The sequence below is a fragment of the Biomphalaria glabrata genome, chromosome 7, assembly GCF_947242115.1.
Source record: "Biomphalaria glabrata chromosome 7, xgBioGlab47.1, whole genome shotgun sequence".
NCBI classification, from domain to species: domain Eukaryota; kingdom Metazoa; phylum Mollusca; class Gastropoda; family Planorbidae; genus Biomphalaria; species Biomphalaria glabrata.
In genome coordinates, this window is record NC_074717.1 from 20,852,845 (window position 1) to 20,872,027 (window position 19,183).

At 35.5% G+C, this 19,183-nt stretch overlaps 1 protein-coding gene across 4 annotated transcripts in view; it reads right to left on the reverse strand.

The window, feature by feature from the left end:
- LOC106072235 (FH1/FH2 domain-containing protein 3-like) overlaps positions 1-19,183 on the reverse strand; it is a 187,610-nt gene that overhangs the window by 142,355 nt on the left and 26,072 nt on the right. Inside the window, exon 1 of one of the 4 annotated variants that reach the window (XM_056036677.1) lies at positions 3,414-3,537. The exons of the other annotated variants lie outside the window; for them this stretch is intronic. The gene's annotated coding sequence lies outside the window, so the exon portion shown is untranslated. Of the gene's footprint in view, positions 1-3,413; positions 3,538-19,183 lie in introns of those variants that run through there. 4 annotated transcript variants of the gene reach the window in all.

The following is a 19,183-nucleotide window of genomic DNA, read 5'->3' on the forward strand; positions in this document are numbered from 1 at the left end:
TGTTCTGGATCCGTTATTGCTGCACACCTTGTCTAAAACTCAAGCTTACGTTCTTAGATTCAAAAGATGTCTACACAAATTGCCTAATTCTAGCCACGTTTAAAGATAAGGTGAAATATTTCGTCATAAACAAGGATATAAAGAGCACCACTCATTGGTTGAAACAGATTGAAACTTTCAAGAAATAAAAACACAACATTGAAATTGATATCGACCAGGTTCCGGTTTCCTTTATCATCCATCGTCTGCACCATTTCTGTATTTTTTTTATCATCAAGCTAGCGCACACTCGTCTGATTACTTGGAAAAGATCTAAGGGCGTATACACACCTTCCTAAAAATGATGCTAATAATCTCTCCTGGCTACACCCAGAATAAAGTGTTTAGTATCAGCATTAGTCGCTAGTTTGACCACAGCTAGGAAATGTCAGCGTGACCACAGCTAGGAAATGAAAACTCAACTTTAATGTCAGCGTGACCACAGCTATTAAATTGAAGTTCAATATTGTAAATTTCTTTCACAACGATCAGCGTTAAAAACATAAAGAAAAATCTTGACAGACAACGAGCTGAGGCTACCATCAACAAGACAGACGCAAATCTCTCCCTCTCTCTTTCTCTCTCTTTTTGTCTCTATGTTTCTTCTTTGATGCTGCTCCTTCTTTTTAAATTAAAATTTCCTAAATGTCATTTGGATGTAGTTTTTTTTTTCAATAAGGTTGTGGAATCGAGAGGGGGGGTTAGAGAGAGAGAGAGAGAGAAAGTCTCCTAACGAAATAGAGTACTTTGACTGGTGTTTTAAAAGTGAAAAACAAAGAATCTGATTGCACATAATAATACATTGTGCTCACGACGGAATGTTAAAATGTTACTATAAGGCTGTAATTGTAACTAGTTTGAATCTGCTGTGCTAGAGAATACAAACTTCCATTTTTTTGGATGTTGACTGCGGGGCATGTGTTGACTGCGGGCCATGTGTTGACTGCGGGGCATGTTTTATTCAGCAGAATTTTCTGTCAATGTGTCGACATAAGTCAACAACAACAAAACATTCCTAAATACATGCATTCATAGCAACAACCTTGACCTTCTCAACCCCATTTAGAAAGTACACTCTACATCATTCTGCATTCTTTTCTTCAAAAATTTTCCAATCTCTCCCAAAGATCATCACTCAAGTCTAATGGAAGCCTGGGTTTCCAAGCTCTCCCAAAGATCATCTCTCAAGTGTAATGGAAGCCTGGGTTTCCAAGCTCTCCCAAAGATCATCTCCCAAGTGTAATGGAAGCCTGGGTTTCCAATCTCTGCCAAAGATCATCTCTCAAGTCTAATGGAAGCCTGGGTTTCCAATCTCTGCCAAAGATCATCTCTCAAGTCTAATGGAAGCCTGGGTTTCCAATCTCTGCCAAAGATCATCTCTCAAGTCTAATGGAAGCCTGGGTTTCCAATCTCTGCCAAAGATCATCTCTCAAGTGTAATGGAAGCCTGGGTTTCCAAGCTCTCCCAAAGATCATCTCTCAAGTCTAATGGAAGCCTGGGTTTCCAAGCTCTCTCAAAGACCATCTCTCAAGTCTAATGGAAGCCTGGGTTTCCAAGCTCTCCCAAAGATCATCTCCCAAGTCTAATGGAAGCCTGGGTTTGATATAATAACCTGCATTGATGCTTGCGCATCCGTCAGCCTGACGAGTGAATGTTTTCTGAAAAAGTAAAGCTGCACTGATGTTTTATCAACTATCTGTCGCTGAGAGATAAATGCTCGAATGTTGTTATTCATTGTGTATTTAGCCTTTAGCTGAAACATCACGTTTGTGAAGTGTTCCGTGACTGATGTATGAGAGTTTGATATAGTACTTTTACTTTTTAACAATAAAAGCAAACAGGTTTTTAAAATAAGCTTAGAAAATTATTTAAAATTATACTCTAAGAAAATAATTCCAGGATCAATATTAGAAAATAATCATTCAAATGAACTTCGGAAAATAACCTTATAAAATAATTTTAGGACGTAGAAACTTATAAAATACCGGTAACCTTCGAAATATTAGAAAATGACCTTTGCAAAATAACTACATGAAATAACCTAAGAATATAACCAAGTAATTAGCCTTTGAATATAACCAAAGGAAATAACCTAAGAATATAACCTAATTGAATAACATTAAAATATAACCTAAGAAAATACCAGTCCTCACCGAGATTTGAACCCAGGACTCTAGGTTCGGAAGCCAAGATTCTGATTCAAATTAACTTCAAACGTAGCTATCGATATTATTGTAATCTAGTCTGGAGCCTAAACTGCAGCGCAAAGCAAAGAGATCTTTTTTTTTTTTGTTTGGTAACTTCGAAATTCTGAATACCCCACATTTATTTTAAAATTTCTAATCTCCATTAGTTTATAGGTCGGAGAAATATCTAGAAACTAATTGTCTGTTTTAGCTGGCTTAGCATTCTTTTCCTTTCACATTCACAACTAAATTAATTGACCCAATTGGATCATCATCACGCATTTCATTGGTAGGATTAAGAAAGGAACCTGGGACTTTTCAGTGAATGACTCACACGTTTATGTCAGGCTACTTCATTGTACTCAGTCAAATAGTAAATTAGGTCTATCAAAACAATGCATAGAAGAAAAAAACAACAAAGACAAGCACTACACGTTGCCTGTATTTCTTGTAAATACTGTAATGAAGTGTAATGCACGCACAGATTTAATATGTTTCAATAGATTTATTTTAGTTGACTGGTGGAGTGCTGGCTCTTCTGCAAACATCAAGGCATGATAAACCCTAACAGCGCCACAAGAGCGCACTCGCAATTCTACTGGGATACCTTAAAGATAACTCTAATAATATAAACTGTAACTTATACAAACAAAGTATCAGGAAGCCAATATATCTATAGTTAGTAATTGAACTAAGACAGATCAATCAATACAACACGTGAGTTGATCCAAACAAGTTCCAATTGGAGTTTCCATTTTTGTATGTTTCCAAACAGAATATAAATATAAATATTTCATTTCAAATATTTTGTTGCGTTTAGTAACAATTATTATATTTGCCAATTGAATTATTTTCATGATATAAATAAATAAAGGTCAGAAGATTAGTGTGGAATGTAGTATTTCCTATGGCCACGAAGGCCTATTTGCGACTTACATGTGACATATATATATTAACACAAATGTCCTGTTAAGGGCTATTGTTAACCTGAATTATTTTTTTTCTGATATTATTCTATCATACATGAAAATGTATAATACAGGCGCGACATAAAAAGCAAATGTGAACCAACACCAATCTATTTTTAGAATTAAAGAAACCAGTTCATATCAGACTGGTAGTCACCAGTATATAAAAGAAAATTGCTTACATAAAAGAAAATTGCTTACATAAAAGAAAATTGCTTACCTAAAAAAGATGAAAAACGGACAAACAAACCGAACACCGTTTGATTCCGAAAGTTGTCTGCGTTGAATTGGACAAGTTATCGCCCTTGCTTCCCTTGTAGTTTTGTCTTTCTGCCTCCGCCAAATGTTCTCCCCTTCGTTCTTCTTTTTTTCCCTCTTCCCCCAAAAAACAAGAATACACCCCCCTCCCCTCAATAGATAGAGATCGGTGCTAAAGTACGCTGGCATTTTCAGGAGGTCGCGAAGAAAACAAAGTCTGGTCTATTACATTGGAACTGATCTCTACAAGAAGTCAATTTATTGGGCGACTTTCTGGAGCTACTGGTGTAAATACATTATCACTACATCGTGGGAGTCTCAAGACTTATTTCCCTAACGTATGGCAGTTAGGCCTTCAGTAAGGTGGCGTTATACTTCACTAGGGTGACCGATATGGCTTCACTAGGGTGACCATTATGGCTTCACTAGGATGACCATTATGGCTTCACTAGGGTGACGGTTATGGCTTCACTAGGGTGACGTTTATGGCTTCACTAGGGTGACGGTTATGGCTTCCTTAGGTTGACCGTTATGGCTTCCTTAGGTTGACCGTTATGGCTTCACTAGGTTGACCGTTATGGCTTCCTTAGGTTGACCGTTATGCCTTCATTAGGATGACCGTTATGCCTTCACTAGGATGACCGTTATGGCTGTAATACGATGACCGTTATGGCCGTAATAAGATGACCGTTATGGCTTCCTTAGGTTGATCGTTATTGCTTCCTTAGGTTGACCGTTATGCCTTCATTAGGATGACCGTTATGCCTTCACTAGGATGACCGTTATGGCTGTAATACGATGACCGTTATGGCCGTAATAAGATGACCGTTATGGCTTCACTAGGATGGCCATTTGTTATGGAGTATGTGTGTGTGTTTTTAGGGTAACGGTGGGAAGAGGTTAGTTATACAGTATGCATGATGCAAGATAAGGACAGACGACTTCAGAACGTCAGACTGAAAAGACGTTTTTGTAGTGTGTTAGTTTTAAAAAAAACTGCATTTTTGTATTATTATTAAAGTCTACTACATTTATTTGATTTGATCTCAAATTGATTTTGTCGACACTGTTATTAATGTTATATTTTGTATTTTCACATAGAAGTTATTCAAGTTATTTCAAATTTGTCAATCTAAATTCTTATACTCCTACAGCGGTTTAGTTGTCTACCAGAAGTTTGGTGCTACACGTCAACGACGGTCAAGCTTCAGGAAGTTGGACGTTATGTCTTCAGGAAGTTGGACGTTATGTCTTCAGGAAGTTGGACGTTATGTCTTCAGGAAGTTGGACGTTATGTCTTCAGGAAGTTGGACGTTATGTCTTCAGGAAGTCGGACAGAAAGATCCTAGCAATGGAACTAAGATGCTACGGAAAGATCCTAGCAATGGAACTAAGATGCTACAGAAAGATCCTAGCAATGGAACTAAGATGCTACAGAAAGATCCTAGCAATGGAACTAAGATGCTAAATAAAGATCCTAGCAATGGAACTAAGATGCTACAGAAAGATCCTAGCAATGGAACTAAGATGCTACGGAAAGATCCTAGCAATGGAACTAAGATGCTACAGAAAGATCCTAGCAATGGAACTAAGATGCTACAGAAAGATCCTAGCAATGGAACTAAGATGCTACAGAAAGATCCTAGCAATGGAACCAAGATGCTACAGAAAGATCCTAGCAATGGAACTAAGATGCTACAGAAAGATCCTAGGCATCACATACAAAGACAGCATCACAAATGAAGAGATTAGAAACATGATTAATACAGTTAATTGACCCCACGATAACCTGCTAACCACTGTCAAAAAACGTTAAGTCAAGCTATTTGGCCAAATCACATGGTCCTCAGGGCTCGCAAAAACCTTCCTTCAGGGAACAGCACCAGGAAAAAGAAGAGGCAGTCAGAGAAAGAGATGGGAAGGCAAGATAAAATAATGGACGGGCCTGTCATTGAATGAAGTTCTATTCAAGGCAAAAGACAGACAGGAATGTAGAACGACGATCAACTGATCTTGTATGGTGCCCCAACGGTTTAACAGACTAAGGGATAGGTGAAGGAAGGTGAATCATTCTCTATGCCACGATACGCCACGCCACGATATGTAACAAAATGCTGATAACTAATGAGTCATTATCATAACTAGAGAAGAATATTTTCACAGTGATGGCCTTCATAGATAGCGGGGCGATAGAGAGCACGGTCTCCTCTTACCTTTCTCTTCACTCTCCCTAGTTACACTCTCCCTAGTTACACTCTCCCTAGTTACACTTTCCCTAGTTACACTATCCCACGAGATGTGCTCTACGTTCGAATTACTCACACCACTATCAGTTGTTGTTTTTTTTTTTTGTCTGGACTTGATGTACACCTCCTCATCTCCAAGACATTAACGGACACCTCCACAACTCCAAGACATTAGCGGACACCTCAACAACTAGTGTTTGTTTTTTCTTTTTGCCACACCTTTCTCTTCAACCCACCCCACCTCCCAGGGCGATCCCCAGACACAAAGTGGCTAACTTATCTGGCTTGATCAAATATATCCATTGACGCTACGCAGACACAAAGAGGGAACAATGGCGGTGGCTGTTTCAAAGGCTTAAACTGCAGAAGTGGCGCATTCACAAGACCAGCCCTGGCGTCCTATTGCAAAATAGCCATTGAAAAAAAATAATTTTATGATCATTTTGAATTAACCCTGACATTTTATACTGACCTTTCTTAAGGTAATACAGACCTTTTATAACTTAATTTTTATTAGCTTTTTAAAATTCAACAACTACATTTTCAACGTTTACCTCAGACCTTTTAAAGTAAACCCTGATTTTACTTTAAGCTAAACTAGGATTTTTTTAAAAGTCATCCTGATCTTTTAAAAGAGAAATTCGAGTATCAACTGTTGCGTTCAGCAGACGACATAGATTGTGTAGGGCGAACAGGAGAAAACTTAGACTACTGGGCGTTGATGTATGATATATGTGTGTCTCAGATAAAATAGTGAACTTATTGTATTTTGTTATATTTAGGTGAACCTTGATAAAAATATAATATGTGAACACTTGGGACGTATGAGAAAGAGAGAGTTTAGCTTACTAGTGAAGTGACAATGGAAGAAGAAAGTCAGTTAACCAAGTAGTCATGTAACAGTAAGTTAATCAAGTAGTCATGTAACGGTAAGTTAACCAAGTAGTCATGTAACAGTAAGTTAACCAAGTAGTCATGTAACAGTAAGTTAACCAAGTAGTCATGTAACAGTAAGTTAACCAATTAGTCGTGTATCAGTAAGTTAACCAAGTAGTCATGTAACAGTAAGTTAACCAAGTAGTCATGTAACAGTAAGTTAACCAAGTAGTCGTGTAACAGTAAGTTAACCAAGTAGTCATGTAACAGTAGGTTAACCAAGTAGTCATGTAACAGTAAGTTAACCAAGTAGTCATGTAACAGTAAGTTAACCAAGTAGTCATGTAACAGTAAGTTAACCAAGTAGTCGTGTAACAGTAAGTTAACCAAGTAGTCATGTAACAGTAGGTTAACCAAGTAGTCATGTAACAGTAAGTTAACCAAGTAGTCATGTAACAGTAAGTTAACCAAGTAGTCATGTAACAGTAAGTTAACCAAGTAGTCGTGTAACAGTAAGTTAACCAAGTAGTCATGTAACAGTAAGTTAACCAAGAGACCATGTAACAGTAAGTTAAACAAGTAGTCATAACCGTAAGTTAACCAAGTGGTCATGTAACAGTAAGTTAACCAAGTAGTCGTGTAACAGTAAGTTAACCAAGTAGTCATGTAACAGTAAGTTAACCAAGTAGTCATGTAACAGTAAGTTAACCAATTAGTCGTGTATCAGTAAGTTAACCAAGTAGTCATGTAACAGTAAGTTAACCAAGTAGTCATGAAACAGTAAGTTAACCAAGTAGTCATGTAACAGTAAGTTAACCAAGAGACCATGTAACAGTAAGTTAAACAAGTAGTCATAACCGTAAGTTAACCAAGTAGTCGTGTAACAGTAAGTTAACAAAGTAGTCATGTAACAGTAAGTTAACCAAGTAGTCATGTAACAGTAAGTTAACCAAGTAGTCATGTAACAGTAAGTTAACCAAGTAGTCGTGTAACAGTAAGTTAACCAAGTAGTCATGTAACAGTAAGTTAACCAAGTAGTCATGTAACAGTAAGTTAACCAAGTAGTCATGTAACAGTAAGTTAACCAAGTAGTCATGTAACAGTAAGTTAACCAAGTAGTCATGTAACAGTAAGTTAACCAAGTAGTCATGTAACAGTAAGTTAACCAAGTAGTCATGTAACAGTAAGTTAACCAAGTAGTCATGTAACAGTAAGTTAACCAAGTAGTCATGTAACAGTAAGTTAACCAAGTAGTCATGTAACAGTAAGTTAACCAATTAGTCGTGTATCAGTAAGTTAACCAAGTAGTCATGTAACAGTAAGTTAACCAAGTAGTCATGAAACAGTAAGTTAACCAAGTAGTCATGTAACAGTAAGTTAACCAAGTAGTCGTGTAACAGTAAGCTAACCAAGTAGTCATGTAACAGTAAGTTAACCAAGTAGTCATGTAACAGTAAGTTAACCAAGTAGTCAAGTAACAGTAAGTTAACCAATTAGTCGTGTATCAGTAAGTTAACCAAGTAGTCATGTAACAGTAAGTTAACCAAGTAGTCATGTAACAGTAAGTTAACCAAGTAGTCATGTAACAGTAAGCTAACCAAGTAGTCATGTAGCAGTAAGTTAAACAAGTAGTCATAACCGTAAATTAAACAACTAGTTATGTAACAGTAAGTTAACCAAGTAGTCATGTAACAGTAAGTTAACCAAGTAGTCATGTAACAGTAAGTTAATCAAGTAGTCATGTAACGGTAAGTTAACCAAGTAGTCATGTAACAGTAAGTTAACCAAGTAGTCATGTAACAGTAGGTTAACCAAGTAGTCATGTAACAGTAAGTTAACCAAGTAGTCATGTAACAGTAAGTTAACCAAGTAGTCATGTAACAGTAAGTTTACCAAGTAGTCATAACCGTAAGTTAACCAAGTAGTCATGTAACAGTAAGTTGACCAAGTAGTCATAACCGTAAGTTAACCTAGTAGTCATGTAACAGTAAGTTGACCAAGTAGTCATAACCGTAAGTTAACCTAGTAGTCATGTAACAGTAAGTTGACCAAGTAGTCATGTAGCAGACAGTCTAGTTTAAGATGTAAGCTAACGAAGTAACAATGTAGTAAGATATTTTATAGTCAGTCTTGTACCAATTAAATATATATACTAAAGTTAATAATACCAGTGTGTATTTCAAGGAAGTATCAATGATATCAATCAGTTATGTTCCTAGAAGTTGGATCGATCTTGTAACATGTTACAGTAACATTCATCCAACTGTATCGTCATGTCAAGTTGGATGGATCTTGTAACATGTTACAGTAACATTCATAGAGCTGTATCGTCATGTCAAGTTGGATCGATCTTGTAACATGTTACAGTAACATTCATAGAGCTGTATCGTCATGTCAAGTTGGATCGATCTTGTAACATGTTACAGTAACATTCATAGAGCTGTATCGTCATGTCAAGTTGGATCGATCTTGTAACATGTTACAGTAACATTCATAGAGCTGTATCGTCATGTCAAGTTGGATCGATCTTGTAACATGTTACAGTAACATTCATAGAGCTGTATCGTCATGTCAAGTTGGATCGATCTTGTAACATGTTACAGTAACATTCATAGAGCTGTATCGTCATGTCAAGTTGGATCGATCTTGTAACATGTTACAGTAACATTCATAGAGCTGTATCGTCATGTCAAGTTGGATCGATCTTGTAACATGTTACAGTAACATTCATAGATCTGCAAGTACGTCTGCAAGTAGTTCCTGGGATTAATGTCCAGTCTCCGGACAGTAATTGTGAGCACAACTGCTATGCTTACAAATAGGTCATCTTGTAGCAAGATCTAAATTAACCATATTTATTGACAAGGGGACTGACACATCAACGCACAGAAACAAATAGACGATGAACCAAAGTGTCCAATACTTCAACGACGAATTCAAAATCGAATTCGGAGACCGGAAACTGGTAGATAGAAAAAAAGGTTAAAAAGTTGAGATGAAACATCAAGATTTGAACTAAAACTTCTTAGACCTCTGCGACAACAGCGAAAGTAAAAAACAAGAAAACAGTATAGTGCTAGGCAAAGATGAAATTGATATGCCCCTTGGTATTCAATGTGATTTCAATGATAAGTTTCAGGTCTGATTATAAATAAAATAATAAATAAATAGAAACATTGTTATAAATAAAAAAAAATAATGAAATAAAACAATCAAAATAAAAACAAAACTTTAAAAAAGCTATGAACTGCAGAACTAATGCGATATTATAACTCAATATTGCAATATTTATCTCCTTTTGCTACATAAAACAAATTTAATTAATTACCAAATCCATCTTTAATTTATGTAAGAATGTTGAATGCTTGTGCTTGTAAGATTTATTGTTTTGCTATTTTTAACAGATTTTAAAGTTTTCCAAAGCGTCCAAATACATATTTAAATGACATGTTATTTTGATGAATTTACAGATTAATTTCCAGCGCGTTGGAGTCAGCTTCACGATCATAGATTTAAACCCTGGTCTATCAGGATCTTGCACTTCTTGCTCTTAGACAAATAGAGACTCTTGTTGAAACATGATTTTATTCGACGCCCTGGTGCTACGTCACGAGTTGTTGATCCTCTTGTTTCTACCTCTCTTGGAGTCTAGTCAAAGGTGATACAATAACAGGAAGTGAACAACTGAGTTGAAGGTTGGTCATAAACTAGATTCGTGAATGAAAACACCGCTACTTTGGACTACGCTACGCTAGCCACACACAGAAAAGACGTATAGCCCCCCCCCCCCCCACTTCCCAAAATAAACCAACCAAGAAAAATAAAAAAATACAACTTATCACTCCCTGTCACGTGCAAGACTAGATAAAAAAAAAGATATCAATAAAATTCAGGCTGCTAAAAATAAAATTTAAAACAAACTTCTGTTTGATAAAGGAAGATGAAATGAGGCTATTTATAGTGCAATGAAATAAAGCTGGTGTATCTTCACAGTTCACGTTCAGATTGCCAAGTCGCGAGGTGGAGACTTCAAGAGTTCGAAGCTAGAGACACTTAGACGCCACGACTGATTTTTTGAACAATTTTATACTAGTAATGGTTTGGTGCAATCAGGATCATACAGTTTTTAAAGATATCACTTCGACAAATAATTGTAGTCGTTTATTTATTTTGGTTTGAACACGGTCAGTATCAGAAATAGAAGTCGCCAAGTTAGCATCGATCATAGAAAGATACAAAAAAAGTTGATGTCGTATTTGACAATAACTTTAGAGTTTAATCAATAACTCTACAATACTACTGTTTCTAATTTACATAAATGCCCTACCAAATTGTACTAGTTCAGTAACAAAAGTATTTGCACATCATTAAAACATTAAAAACAACACAAGATAATGAAATTGTGCAAAAAATAATTAGAAGAATTACAGAAATGGGGATCAAATTAGAGCACGTCTTTCCACCCAGAAAAATGCCAGTTATTAAGAGTAACGAAACAATTAAAACCAAAAAAAACTACATATTTTATTCAGGGTATTCCAATAACTCAGACTAAAAACTCAAAATATCTAGGTGTAATAATACATGAAAATTTATCATGGAATCCCCATATTGATGAAATTATTTAAAAATCAAGCAAAACATTAGGATTTATTAAGACAAATTTTTGTATAACTCAAATAAGAACATAAAACTAAAATTAACTGTTTAAATTTATTTGGGGCGATATTAGAATATACATCCTCTGTTTGGGATCCCACAACTCAAGAAAACTTTAAGAAACTTGAACAAATACAAAATAGAGCAGTAAGATTTACAACAGTCCAATATTCAAATTTGATTACAGTAACACCATTAGTAAAATCACTTAAACTTAAAGACACTAGAGGACAGAAGAATAAAAGTAAAGTGGCAATAATACATAAAACACCGAAATAAAATTTACAAATAAATAAAACAAAGCCAAATAAAATACTCAGAAAGACACAAAGATAGAGGCACATTGTTTATTGCATACACTATGACAAATTCATACAAGTGCTCCTTCTTACCTGGTGCCATTAGAGAATTGAAAGGGTTGCCTGAATCAGTCAGGAAAACCAACGACTAAGCAACGTTTAATTCATTGATTAACATACGTGACTAGATTGACACACGAAATATATAGGACATAAATATCTTCTTTGTTGAAGATAGGATAAAACACTCAATAAACAAAGTGACTGTTTTGTATAGTATTTTTTCAATGGACCTCATTCACCAATCGTAAACAAACAACATTTAGTCACGTGATAATATTGATAAACCAACGGAAAAAAACAATCACGTGATAGCCATTGTGTATTAAAAATTAGATCGTAATTTGTATAGAAGAGATAGAGAATCACGTGGCTAAATGTTGTTTGTTTAAGATTGGTGAATGAGGTCCATTGTATCCATTGTCATCATTACCGAGTGATTATTTTTTTAAAGTATTTTATGAATAGTATTTCAATCATGAGTTTGTTTTTCTTTCTTTCAAACTTTTATCTCCAGTAGCTGTCAGCAGCTTCCAGATCAACAAGCTATCATTGCAAACATAAATCTACACATGACCACACCTTTTTTTTTTATAAATCTACGTGCTAGGCTAATAATAGAATCTTTTATATTTCCGTTTCCTGAAGTACATTCACCTCAACCACCCCCGCACACACACACACACAACCACTCAACGTTTTTAGCATTAGGACTTTTATATATCGCCTATACACTGCAGGTAATGGTGTAGAAGTTACTTTACATTGACAATGCATTTGATTAAAGTTAACTTACATTTTCTTGTTGGCCTCCTTCAGACTTAGACTTTGGTTGATCTCGTAGAACACTCTTTCATGTGAATGTAGAACCCATTTCTCGATAAGTATTCCAGTCTACATATAACGCAGGTTAAAACTTACAAAGCAGATTTTATTCAGGTTAGATTTAACATCTAAACGGGAAATAATCACATATTTATTTGAAAACAAGGTTACAAAGACAGTTTGTGTTAGAACACAAACTCAATATCGGCCCCCGAAGTGATCCACCAAAGTCGGTAAAAAGGCGGGTTTCAATATTTTCAGAAAGAATATCAGAATGAAATTCAATCAAAGTCAAATGACAAAGAAGAATGGTTAAAGAAGGTTGACAGATCTTGTGTAGTGCCCCAATGGTTCAGCAGACCAAAGGATAGGTGAGTGAAAGTGAAGGAGAAGTTAGATGTGAACCTGGCCTAACAAATGTCCTATAATAATTATCTAATTGATCTAATTGTTCTTATTCAAAGCCTCAAGAAAAAAAACAACATTTCCGTAAAAAAAATATCAAAACGTTCTCCCCTTCCTTTAGTTCAGTATCTTGCGTTTCTGCTGTTGAATTGCTGTTCAAGCGATAATATGAGAAACTACTTATAAATTGTTGCTTTAAATTATGTTCCACTTATATGCATACTAAATAGGATTTTTTTCATCTAAAATAAAAGTAAACATTTCTTTTTGCAAATGTAGTAGTTAGTAGGACAGGACGTACTTTAACGTAGCAATACAACTGTAAACAAAATATTTTTTTTTTTGACAAAAATCTAAAACCGTTTGCATAAATGTGTTAAAAATATGGTAAATAGTCATCTTCTTTACTAATTAGCCTCCCGTGTTTGTTACTATTAATAGTTAACAGTTGTAAAAATGGTGTAAGTTTATGAAAAATAAAACTGATTTTAAATTAAAATTTTCACTTTCAGAAAAGAAAAAAAGTAGCCGTTGCATCAGAACTTTGAATGATCTAAAATATCATGATGTCGGATTTTCAATATCTTTTCTAGTTTACGAGATCTAAACGGGACGGACGGACGGACTGACATTCCACACAAAACTAATAGCGTCTATTCCCCTATCGGGGGCCGCTAAAAAAAAAAACAAGATTATGCACTTTATCAAATAAATCAGATTTGATCACTTTTATATTTAAAGTGTTCAATAAAAGTGACAATACTAGAAAATAAAGCTTAAAATAAGGATGAATTTAAACTTTTAGTTATATCTACCTTCCACCAATTTTCATAGAAGACCTAAATATTTACCTTCAACGTCACAACCTGTAGGAAGTGGAGACCAATACCTCTATGGCTCGTCACAGGTCTGTCACAGGTTGATGTCTGTTGAGGCTTTCTATAACTTGTGGTCTTGACTAAGTAATTAGATCTAAATACATTCTGATTCTGTTAAATTGGAGGGACCACATTAAGCGCAATTCATTTTGTTCCTAATGATTTTAGCGTTCGATTACACAAACACTTCTGCTCTCAAACAAACACGTCTGATCTCGCACAAACAGTCTGCGCTCATACAAACACGTCTGCTCTCATACAAACACGTCTGCTCTCTGACGGTTTCATTACTTTAGAATTCGGTCGAATTAGTCAGTGGTCCGATTACTAACATTTCTGCTATCACACAAAACTTCTGCTCTCACACAAACAGTCTGTTCTAATACAAACACGCCTGCTCTCATACAAACACGTCTGCTCTCATACAAACACGTCTGCTCTCATACAAACACTTCTGCTCTCGTACAAACATGTCTGCTCTCACACAAACACGTCTGCTCTCACACAAACACGTCTGCTCTCTGACGGTTTCATTACTTTAGAATTCGGTCGAATTAGTCAGTGGTCCGATTAAGCGATGGTCCCATTAACCGAATGCCATTGTATAAAAAAGCCATATAAGATAACCAATTATAAGACACAATTAGCATGTTAAAATATTGCTCTTCCCGTGAATTCAGTATAACGGATAATGCTCTCTTAGTCTTAATCTCTAAATCTCTGTCGTTAATCCAAAGTTACTTTTGATTCTCAGTCCTTAGATTGTAGCCCCAGACAGCTAGTACAACTACATCGGTGTGGCCGTTTTATCGTTTTAATCAACTTGAGCAGACATAGTTTTAAAATACAAACTAATTATAACTTTTTTTTTTCAAATACAGACAGCTTTCTGTTTCAATATACATGTATGTAGAAACAACGAAAATCGTTACAGCCGTTTTCAAGATACCCGTTGAGATGCCCATCCAGAGTCCAGGGTCCACACAGTTTTCTTGAGGAGTTTGACGTAATGGAATAATAGGAGGTATTCCAACAAGAAGATTGATATGCAAAGACATTGAAACCATTCAAAGAATTTACATTATTTTGCATATTTCAAAGTCGAAGTCAACCTTGTTAGGTCATAAAATGTGAAATATTAACAAAATGTTTAAAAAACTTTGAAATATTTTTCAATATAAGACAAACATCGATTATGGCTATGTGGAAAACTGATCCTAGTTCTGTTAACTTGTAAATGTAATTAATCAGTCCAGTTATTATGTTCACTTAAACACTCTATACCCTGGTTACAATATTTAAATTGAAAACACGTACGTGCGGTGTAAAGTCTTTCAAAGACTGTTGGTGGGCTATGACTTTGTTTTTAAAGCGATCTCTTGTCAAAGGATAACCGCTGATTAGTGTATATTTCTCGGAATGTGTACATTAAATTTGTTGGAAAGTGTCTGCAAGCCGTAACTTATGACAATCTTATTAACCAGGAATAATATACAATTAGTCGACCGGCCATTTTGCAGGGCCGGCCTTAGCGACCTATGCGACCGCATTGGGCCCCGGACTTTCATAGGGCTCGCGCTAATTCTAGGTGTATAAATTATTAAATAAAAACTAATTTATAACTTATAACAGATTTCCCGCGGCCTCCTGTCGATTTACCAGGAGATTCTAGAAATCTCCTGAAATTGCAAAATATACGAAAAAGTCTTGGAAATATCTGGAAATTATTAAAATCTTTAGAAAACTCATACAAATCTCCTGAAATATATAGACAAAAATTGTCATTTGGGGTGTCATTCAATATGGAAAACGCCAATCCTACGAGCGATAAAACATTTGGTAATTCTTGCTATTGACCGTGATCTATGTAGGAAATATAATTTTTATGATATACTGTGAAAAATAATTTGTATGATATACTGTGTATGACTTCGCTACACGCAAGGCTCGTAAAGTAATTCTGTACGTAGAAAAGAATGAATAAAATGCAAAGACGAATGTATTTTCTATTATAAACTCTTTACTTTTCACGTATAACCCGTATCCCTACCCAAACTGGGCCCCGCGAATTCTGTTTCGCATAGGGCCCAACAATGGTTAAGTCCGGCCCTGCTATTTAGTGACGGGTGAATACAGAGTAGATTATTTGTTCTCCTCCCCCCTCTTTTTTTGGCGGTAAAATTACGTGGGGTAGAAATAAAAAAGAGTGATCTTTCACTGACTTCTTGGTCACAACGGTTTAGTCCGGCCCTGCTATTTTGTGACGGGTGAATACAATTTGTTCTCCCCCCCCCCTTCTTTTTTTTTCGTAGGGTAACTCTAGTCCGACTTGCAGAAATAAAAGAGTGATCTTTCCTTTACTTCTTTTCCAAACTCTTGAGCCATGAAGAGAATTATATACAGAGATTTATAACTAACGTTTGCTTGGCTCTTACGGGGGACCAAAACAGTGTCAGTGTTTGTCTTGTGTTTCATGGAATTGAAATAAATACGAACAAAATAATAAAGCTGAAAAATGTTTGAATGAATGGTGACACTGACTCTTTTGACTAGTGCAAGATTTTATTGGAAATTCGTTCATAGGAAACCTTCTGCACACCACAACTCTATTTCTTCTCTGTATTATAAACAACCAGCCGGATAAGACCCGCAGCAGCGGACCCTATGTCGAGTATTACTGTTCTGCTGGGTTGAATGTAGATCTATGTTAAACTTCAAATTTTTTGTGTGTGTTATTTTGTCACGAAAAGAAAAGTAGAGTATGAAATAGAGTTTACCCTTTCAGCAGACATCCTCATATCAAAGATATATTTCTGTGAAAACGGGTTTACCCGCTTTGTAAAAAAAAGTTTCGTTATTTAAAAGAGATACAATTAGGTACTTTTTGTCTATTTATAGGCACCCCAGGTTGTGGGAGGATCAATAAACATACATTACGCCATGATCTAAGGAACCTTTGTGCCAAGTTTTATCAGGATTGGTCAAACGGTTTTGATTTTTATTAGGAACATACATAGGCCTTACTTTCTGATTTATATTATAGATAAAAACTGTCTACATAATTGAGAGGCAAAAAGCTTTTGTCTCTGGTAAAGTAGAATCCGAAAATAAAATGTGTCAGTTGTATTACATATAATAGAATGAAAGCTGTAGCAACGAAAGGCCTATAACTCTTTACGAATATAAACGTAACATAAATATATGTAGAGCTATGAATTTAAAGATCTTTAGCGTTCACCTGGAGTCCTTGAAGATTGCTTTAAGAAAAAATTGTAAATGTATGTGAAGTTTTTTTTTGTTTTTTCTCTCAAAAGATGTTTTCTTCTAAGAGTTGTGCGCGTAAGAAAGACAAGCAGGCGATAAGACACCTGAATGAGTTGCTCGTCCTGTGACGCCATCAAAGTTGTGAGTGATTCATCGGGTACTCACGTGTCTACGTCATGGAAGATAGGGTAAATATATTACTCACACACAAGCGAGGGTCAAGGGGAGATACCTTTAGAACTGTAACAGATGATTACTGTTCTTACCTTATTTACTTTAAGTAATAGCTGAGTACTGATCTCACGTAATTAGCTTCAGCTGAGTACTGATTTCAGGTATGTAACTTAAGCTGAGTATTGATCTATCATAGATATCCTTTAGCAGTCTTCTCCACATCCATTGGTTATATTTCAAAGTAGTTTTTATGTCACTAAAACGTTTGATCAGAGGGGGGGGGGGACGGTTATATTATTTGGGGCTATATTATTATGAACAAGTTGATACTTGTGATGGTTCGCTTGAGCAGAGAAGTTTACAGAGAGAAGATGCGATTAAACTAATCGGACATTGTCAGTTACATCCCTATTGTTAGGGAGTGTGGGTGTGTTTCCTAGGTGATATGGAAAGGGAGTATTTATTGTTAGTTGTAGAGAGAGAGAGAGCATTAATTTAAAATTTTAGTCTTGTAGAATGATGCAAGATAATTGGAACTGTCGTAAGCTGTTTTAAGTACGCCAGACGACTCCAGAATGCCAGAGTGTAAAGACGTGTTTTTATTTTTATGCGTTAGATTTGTTTAAATATTAGTTTATTTTATTTCATATCAAGTTGAAATTGTTTATAGATTGTAATAAAAGTTTTATTTAGTTTCGTTCACAAAGTCGTTGTTGAAGTTTTATCTCAAATTTCATAAGTCCAAATATCCTACGACTACAGCGGTTTACTTGTTTACCGGCCAGTTGGTTGCATAAAAGTGAACGACCGTCAAAAACTCTTTTCAATGAACTAATAATCCAAGCACATGGAAAGAGAACTCAGGAATGATAGACACTGTGTAGGCAACATTAGAAGAAGATGACATTTCATCAGCACTCTTGCATCCAGCAGGACACCTTCTTTGCAGAAACAGAAAGATTAATCAAGCCTGATTGATTCAATGACAGTCTAGGATTTTTCAAAAGTACTTTTAGCTTATTTATCAAATTAACTGCAGTAGAGCTTTGTTGCTAGTCTATATCAAATTGACTGCAGTAGAGCTTTGTGGCTAGTCTATATCAAATTGACTGCAGTAGAGCTTTGTGGCTAGTCTATATCAAAGTGACTGCAGTAGAGCTTTGTGGCTAGTCTATCTCTTACATGTTGTTAAATTGTCCACATAATTGTGTGCGCTACACCAAGTCTATACTAGGCCTCATCGAGTTCTTTGTGAGGTCTCCGCGAGGTCTGAGGTCATTATGAGGTCTATGTGATATTGTGAGGTCTTCGCAAGGTCTTTGTGATATATATATTTATATATATATATATATTTATATATATATATATACTAGACATATGTTACCCGCGACCCGCGGGTCTTTATTTGCGCATTACTGTCGATATAGTCACTGAGAGTGTTTTGTAAACAATTAAACGAAATAATAATGTAATAAGTAAAGCGAATGTGTCAATGTAAAAATAGAGTGAATGAAGCTATCAAATCAAAATAGCTAATAGGCTTAATTAAATCCATTTTTTTTTCAAATTAAAACATTTGCTTGTAGGCCTACATATATTTGATTAAAATTTGAGATGAATAAACTAAATTTTGTATGTTCATGTGTATAAAGTATAAAGTAGATCTTGAGGTAGACGTAGATCTAAATCTACACTAATCTAGAGTTCTGTGCTGCGCATGCGTGAACTTTTTTTCATGAATGAATATAGGCCTATCTCAACACGGCTACGCAGCTTTAGCGAACAGCGAACGAATATATTAAAAATGCTTTAGAAAAACAAATTTGAATGTTAATTTGATTAAAATATCAAATGAATGGACAATAGTTAGTATGTTTATGTGTTAAAGCTTAAAACTATCTTTGCGAAAAGAAGTTTTATCATCTTAGAGTTCAGTAAGAGTTTTAGACCTAGGCCTAGGAATAGACTCAGACCTCAGAAGAGAGATGTGTTAATGTGTAACCATTTGGTAATGTCTAATGAAAGAATGTTCGCCAGGAAATCTGT